This window comes from Cajanus cajan, chromosome 8 (genome assembly GCF_000230855.2).
Source record: "Cajanus cajan strain Asha chromosome 8, NIPB_CcT2T_4, whole genome shotgun sequence".
NCBI lineage: Eukaryota > Viridiplantae > Streptophyta > Magnoliopsida > Fabales > Fabaceae > Cajanus > Cajanus cajan.
In genome coordinates this window covers 31,752,112-31,760,445 of record NC_138524.1, presented here as the reverse complement: position 1 = coordinate 31,760,445, position 8,334 = coordinate 31,752,112, and positions in this window count along the sequence as shown.

The following is an 8,334-nucleotide window of genomic DNA, read 5'->3' as shown; positions in this document are numbered from 1 at the left end:
ACTCCCTTACCCGACTCTGGTTGTAATGGCCGAAGTCGATTTTTGAATCGATTGCCTTATCCCTTTTTCCAATGTTTTGAGTAAAACATTGGTGGCGACTCCAAAGAACCCTCCTTTTACGAAAACCGCTAATCCATGGAGGGTCCCGCTTGGGATTAACATGGATTGGTGAGACTTTTAATAAATAAATTGGATAAGATCGACAAGGTCTCAGTTTGAGAACAAGTCGTTCTAATAATCCAATACATTTTCAAAACTAAAATAAAAGCGAGCTCGACCGTCTTCGCGACCGCCGAGGCCCGTTCGGGCCGGTGGCGACAGATGGCGACTCCACTGGGGAAGCTTCGAGAGTCAGTCCCATTTAGTGACAGATTATTTTTAACAAATAATAGTTAAAAATTACTTTATTACCCCTCACTTGTATGATAACATGTTTATCTTTTTGGCTTTAATAACTGTTGTATTTTTAAATTTACGCAATTGTTTGAAATAAAAACTGCACACAAACCTTTGCACACAACAGTTCCCTCTATACCCGGGGGCATGAGTGATTAACCATAGGGAGTGGATGTTAGTACGGCCGGTTGTCGAATGGGTCTATAGGTGCCCGTAGACCGTTGTCGGAAAACATCACTCAAGGTGATAACCATGAACTTGAGTCCGACGGTACGTTGGAGCTTTCCATCGACCTACGATGAGAGGAATTGGGTCCCTATAATGGGGGCACCTTGGGGGCCTTGGACTGGTGAGAACAGTTAAAACCTACCTTAAATATGCACCATTTCTGCAGGATACCCCTACCTCGTGATTCGCTCGTGACTGTTCGTGGATGAGTGAATTGTTTGTGTAAATGTTTATGTGCAATTGTTTGTGCATTAATAAATAACCTCGTGATAAGGTCTAAAGAATAATCCCCATGCATGAAAAAACCATGACATGAGAGGAAAGACCATGTGTGAAAATATAATAAAAGTGAGGAGCATGTGCATCATTACCAATAAAGATATCATGCATCCTCATAAACCATGCATTCTAGGTTCACCAATACCTCTTGACATGAGTAAAAGAGACCCATAATTATCGAGATTCTCCGTTGAGGAGAGATCATAAGTCAAGGAGGGTAGTAACACTCTGTTTTAAAAAGGCAGCGCCTTAAAAATGGAGGGTTATCAAGCTCATGTCAAGAGCGTATTCATGAATAAACTAATTAGATTAAAAAATTCATTTTTAGAAAGTGGCTGGTCATCTCTCTGTCCTCACACGCGCAAAGAAGATCAAGAAAATGGAAGCATTGGAGGAGCAAAACAAAAAGCTCACAACCGAGCTTTCACAACTTAAAGACCAAATGGCGCAAATGATGGAACTCATGCGTCATCACAACATCCATGGATCTCATCACAGTGATCATGGGTCCCATCATGAGGGAGAGGAGGAAGAGCATGAAGAAGATCCTCCACACGCTATACCTATAGGGGCTGGAATTGTAATCAAAGAGCCCGAGGTTTCAAAAGAACAATTCCACGCCCTAGAGGATCGGTTGAGGGCTATGGAGGGGCATGATTTTGACATCAAAGATGCCGCCGACATGTGCTTAGTGAGGGACATTCAATTCCCTCCTAAATTTAAAGTGCCGGATTTCCCAAAGTACGTGGGATCGACTTGCCCCAAAAGTCATCTCACCATGTACTGTCGCAAGATGGCTGCATATGCCACAAATGAAAAACTCTTGATCCACTGCTTTCAAGAGAGCTTGGCTGAAACTGCACTCAACTGGTATATGCAGCTAAATGGAAATCTAGTACATACATGGAGGCAGTTGGCCGACGCCTTTCTCAAGCGCTATAAATACAACATCGACCTAACACCCGATAGGTCCGATCTTCAAGCCTTGAGTAAAAAGAACGATGAATCCTTCAAGGCGTACGCCCAACGTTGGAGGGAGTTGGCGGCACAGATAGAGCCCCCGCTGTCGGATAAGGAGACGGTGTCCTTATTCATCAACTCGTTGACTGGTCCCTATTACGATAAAATGATAGGGAACACAACGACACTCTTCTCGGACATCATCACCATTGGAGAAAGGGTGGAACAAGGACTTAAAAGTGGGAAGCTGGCTAAGCCTTCCCAACCATATGAAGCTAAGAAGGCCTTCGGGAAGAAGAAAGAAGGAGGAGTCAACGCTGTAACCATTTCTCCATCTTCTTCCGCTTCGAAGTCAGGCAAATCGCAAAACAACTCTGTGAAGAAGTTTGATAAACTTCCGACCACTTATAGCGATCTCCTGCCGAAGCTAGTAGAGGCGCGTCTTATAGCTTACATTCCACCAAAGAAAGTGAATCCACCTTACCCCGATTGGTACAATCCACAAGACAAATGTCTATACCATTCGGGGGCACCAGGGCATTCAACGGAGAACTGCAGAGCTCTCAAGTATAAGGTCCAAGACCTTATCGATGCTGGGTGGGTCACTTTCGATTCGACGGCGCCCGACGTAAGCAAGAATCCTCTACCGCAGCAGGAGTAGAGAGAAGGGGAAGCCATGATAGGGCCCCTCCATATTTTTTCTTTTAGGGACTCATGATCAGTACCCGAGATCATGAGGACCTTTTCATGTAAATAAAGGGTTTTGTACAGTTTTACATACATATATCAATAAAGAGGCATCTTTCATACATTATTCTCTCATTTTGTTCTATTCTCTCTCTCTCATTAATATTAAACTCTAAACCTAAACAGAACCAATAAATAATTATGTCTGTGATTGCTCGTTCTGACCGGGATCCGAAAGCCGAGGATGAATGGGTTGAGTTGGACAGTGATGAGGAGACCATCTCTCCGGATCTGCAAAGACTGCTAGATCAAGAAGCTCGTCTACTCCAACCATATCAAGAGAAATTGGAGACCGTAAATTTGGGGCAGGGTCAAGAGTTGCAAGAGGTCAACATTGGGACCCATATCAGTGATGAAATAAAGGCACAATTGATCCAACTATTGAGGGAATACAAGGACGTATTTGCATGGTCGTACCATGATATGCCCGGTTTGGACTCCAACATCGTCGAACACAAGTTGCCATTAAAAGAGGGGTTTCGACCCATTAAGCAAAAGCTTCGACGAATCAAGCCCGAATGGTCCTTAAAGATTAAGGAGGAGGTAGAAAAACAATTGGACGCGGGATTCTTGGTTGTATCCCAGTATCCCGAATGGCTGGCTAACATTGTGCCGGTCATCAAAAAGAATGGGAAGGTTAGAGTGTGTGTTGATTATAGGGATTTGAATCGTGCCAGTCCAAAGGACGATTTTCCCTTGCCACACATCGATACACTTGTGGATCACACTGCCACAAACACACTCTATTCCTTTATGGATGGATACTCGGGGTATAATCAAATCAAGATGAATATAGAAGACCGCGAGAAAACTTCTTTCATTACACCCTGGGGCACTTTCTGCTACAGGGTGATGCCTTTTGGACTTAAAAATGCGGGTGCCACCTACCAACGAGCGATGGTGACGCTATTCCACGATATGATCCACAAAGAAATTGAAGTATACGTGGATGACATGATCGCAAAGTCAAAAGACGAGATGGACCACATCCAATATTTGAGAAAATTATTCAATCGGCTTCGTAAGTATCAGCTTAAGCTAAACCCGGCTAAGTGTACTTTCGGAGTTCGGTCGGGTAAGCTTCTCGGGTTCATCGTCAGTGAAAAAGGCATAGAGGTGGACCCCGATAAAGTAAAGGCAATAATGGAAATGCCTCCTCCTAAAACTGAGAAAGAAATAAGAGGATTCCTTGGCAGGGTGAACTATGTCGCAAGGTTCATCGCACAGTTGACTGACACGTGCAAGCCAATATTCAAGCTGTTGCGCAAAAATCATTCCGAATCTTGGGATGAGAATTGTCAACAAGCTTTCGATAAGATCAAACAGTGCTTGGCCAATCCACCAGTGTTGGTGCCACCTGTCGAGGGAAGACCATTAATCCTCTATCTAACGGTGCTTGATGAGTCCATGGGAGCTGTGCTAGGACAACAAGATGAAACAAAGAAGAAAGAACAAGCCATCTACTACCTGAGCAAAAAGTTCCTTGATTATGAAACCCGCTACACGCCACTAGAAAAGACGTGCTGTGCGTTAGCATGGGCAACACAACGGCTCAGGCAGTATATGATTAGGCATACTACTTGGTTGGTTTCCAAAATGGACCCAATTAAGTACGTGTTCGACAAACCGATAATCACTGGGAAGATTGCCCGATGGCAAGTGCAATTATCAGAATTTGACATCATACATGTCACACAAAAGGCCATCAAGGGTAGTACCCTAGCTGATTACCTAGCACACGGGCCGACCAATGACTATCAATCCCTTCAGGATGATTTCCCCGATGAGGATATAATGCATTTACAACATGAAGATCCTAAGGATGATACGTGGACCATGTATTTTGATGGAGCCTCCAACATGCTTGGACAGGGGATTGGAACAGTATTAATCTCCCCACAAGGAAAGCATATCCCCTTAACGGCAAGACTCAACTTCGACTGTACAAATAACATGGCCGAATACGAGGCTTGCGCGTTAGGAATCCAAGCAGCAATCAACAATGGTATCCTAAAGCTCAAAGTATTTGGAGATTCGGCTTTAGTCATCCACCAACTGCGAGGTGAATGGGAAGTCCGAAATCCTAAGCTGATACCATATGTTGAGCATATCAAAGACCTGACACAATTCTTTCAAAATGTCGTCTTTGAATATATCCCAAGGGAGGAAAATCAGTTCGCTGACGCCCTTGCTACACTATCATCGATGTTCGCCTTGGATAAGGAGCATGAAATGCCCATCATCAATATCCGGCGGCACGATAAGCAAGCGTTCTGCCTACTGATAGATGAAGCTGTTGACGATCATCCATGGTTCCATGACATCAAACAATATCTGTCAAAAGGGGAATATCCTGATATGGCTAGCGATAATGATAAAAAGCATATTCGAAGAAGGGCCATGGGATTTCTGTTGATTGGAGAAACCCTCTACAAAAAGAATTATGACTCGGTCTTGTTGAGGTGCATAGACCAAGTCGAAGCTCAAAATGTAATCAAAGAAATACATGAGGGGGTTTTCGGTACCCATATTCCCGGGCCTGCAATGGCTAAGAAAATCCTCAGAGCAGGATATTATTGGTCGACCATTGAAAGGGATTGTTACCAATACGTCCGGAAATGCCACAAGTGTCAAGCATACACCGACAACATTCATGTCCCACCAACGCCACTCAATGTGTTGGCTTCACCGTGGCCATTCGCAATGTGGGGCATGGATGTTATTGGACCCATCGAGCCAAAGGCATCCAATGGACATAGGTTCATCCTTGTGGCCATTGACTATTTCACCAAATGGGTAGAAGCAGCATCGTATGCTCATGTGACCCGAAAGGTGGTAACATCCTTCATCAGAAAGAATATCATATGCAGATACGGTATTCCCGACAAAATCATCACTGATAATGGATCCAATTTGAACAATAAGATGGTGGAAGAACTGTGCAAAGAGTTCAAAATTCAGCATCACAACTCTTCCCCATATCGACCAAAGATGAATGGGGCAGTCGAGGCAGCCAATAAGAATATCAAGAAGATAGTACAAAAGATGGTTGTCTCATTCAAAGACTGGCATGAGATGCTACCCTTCGCTCTCCATGGTTATAGGACTTCAGTACGTACATCCACAGGAGCTACTCCATTCTCCCTTGTTTATGGAATGGAGGCAGTTCTGCCGGTTGAAGTCGAGATACCTTCTCTGAGAGTAATCATGGAAGCAAAACTTTCCGAGGCAGAATGGGTTCAAAGTCGATACGACCAATTGAACCTTATCGAAGAAAAACGACTGAACGCCATATGCCATGGTCAAGCCTACCAAAGGAAGATCAAAAAGGCTTTTGACAAGAAAGTCCATCCTCGAATCTACCATGAGGGAGAGCTGGTGATGAAGAAATTGCTACCAGCTCAAAAGGACAAAATCGGAAAGTGGGCCCCAAATTACGAAGGACCATACGTCGTGAAGCGAGCCTTCTCCGGAGGAGCATTGATTCTCACAGACATGGACGGAGAAGAACTTCGATACCCAGTCAACGCTGACGTGGTAAAGAAGTATTATGCTTGAAGACGTTGCTTGCATAAGCCCGCTAGGATGAAAACCCGAAAAAGGGCATCCTAGGCAAAAGTTAGGGCAAAACAAAAACCCCGCCAGTACAAGGGTACTAGGCAAAACAAAGGCAAAATTATCCCCGCTAGGATACGTCCTAGGCAAAAGTTAGGGGCAAAAGAATAAGATGTAAAAGCAAAGCAAGCAACGGTCACTTGAATCGAAAACCAAAAGGCGGTTCAAGTGATTATCTTCTAGAAGCGAGCGTCTTGCAGCATCTACACTCCTGGCTCAGGCATCTCACCCGAAGCGATTAAGGGAACGGGAAGAACGACAATTACAGATATAATTGTTTAAGCCAAAAATGTATAGCCTACCTTGGCCAGCCATTCTTCAGAAATTTCCTTCTGTATATCTTTCTGTAAAAACACTTGTGAATATCAATAAAAATATCTATTCATTTCTTTTCTCTCTTGACCATGTGATTATGCCTCTAAATTGATGTTTCAAAAATTGTACGAAACTCTCTTAATAATCGGTCAAATAAAGAAAATTGGAGGGGTTCCTATAAAATCCATAAATCTCCTGCATAAAGGCTCATAAAAATACTCCCTCGCGTCAATGACGGAAAGTCCTCCAAGAAGAAGAGGATAGGGAGAGCCACTCACTTTTCTAAATAAATGAACAAAAATAAAAAATTGTATTGCATTTGTGCATCACACACACATTAGTTGCACATTCAAAGACCTTATCATGAGGCAACCGCATAAAATAGAAAAATAGAAAATTGCTTGTGTATGACAGCAGCAAACAAAATGCAAAGATTCAGAAAATCAACAGCGTCATACAGAATAACTGAGCCTGGAGAGGCTTGCCGAAAGAATACTCACAGAATAACTGAGCCTGGAGAGGCTTGCCGAAATAATACTCCCGCAGAATAACCGAGCCTGGAGAGGCTTGCCGAAACAATACTCAACAGTTTGTACAGAATAATTGAGCCTGGAGAGGCTTGTCGAAATAATACTCCTTCAGAATAATTGAGCCTGGAGAGGCTCGCCGAAATAATACTCTCTCAAAATAACTGAGCCTGGAGAGGCTTGCCGAAATAATACTCATGCAGAATAATTGAGCCTGGAGAGGCTCGCCGAAATAATACTCTCTCAAAATAACTGAGCCTGGAGAGGCTCGCCGAAATAATACTCTCTTAAAATAATTGAGCCTGGAGAGGCTCGCCGAAATAATACTCTCTCAGAATAACTGAGACATTTCTATACAGAAAAAGCCAAAACCAACAAAAAAGGCAAAAATACAGAAATCAACAAAAATACAGAAAAAGCCAAAACCAACAAAAAAGGCAAAAATACAGAAATCAACAAAAATACAGAAAAAGCCGAACTCAACAAAAAAGGCAAAAAACACAGAAAAAGCCAAAATCAACAAAAAGGCAAAATACAGAAAATCCAACAAATTATACAAAATAACTGAGCCTGGAGAGGCTTGCCAAAATAATACTCTCCAAAAGACATCTCAGCTTGCATTCTTGGGCTGAACAAGAAAAGCAACTCATCGTACAGAATAACTGAGCCTGGAGAGGCTTGCCGAAATAATACTCCTTCAGAATAACTGAGCCTGGAGAGGCTTGCCGAAATAATACTCCTTCATCATAACTGAGCCTGGAGAGGCTTGCAGAAATAATACTCCCTCAGAATAACTAAAGCCTGGAGAGGCTTGCAGAAATAATACTCCCCAACTGTACAGAATAAATGAGCCTGGAGAGGCTCGCAGAAATAATACTCCCCAGAGAAACCCCAACTCAAGCTCACGGAACAAATCCCCAGCGAGAGCTATCAAAACAAAATCGACAAAATTCCCAATGGAAGCACGATCGCCCAAGCAGTATATCTAGTCAAAGGACTTAAAACTTCCTCAGTGGAAGATAGCTCTCTGACTCAAGCGCTGAGTGAGGCTAAGCCTGCAGAGGCTTCCTAAATAATACTCTGGGATACATAAGATCCCACATTCCCCAGTCGCCTACTCATAGGCATCCCTGCAAAAGGAGAAAAATCAAAAAAAAAACATCAATAACCATTCCCCAAGCGGAATTTGGCACTCAGCCGAACACTGAACTTCAAATCCCCAGTCGCCTACTCAAGAGGCACCCCTTCAAAAAGAGAAAAAATCAAA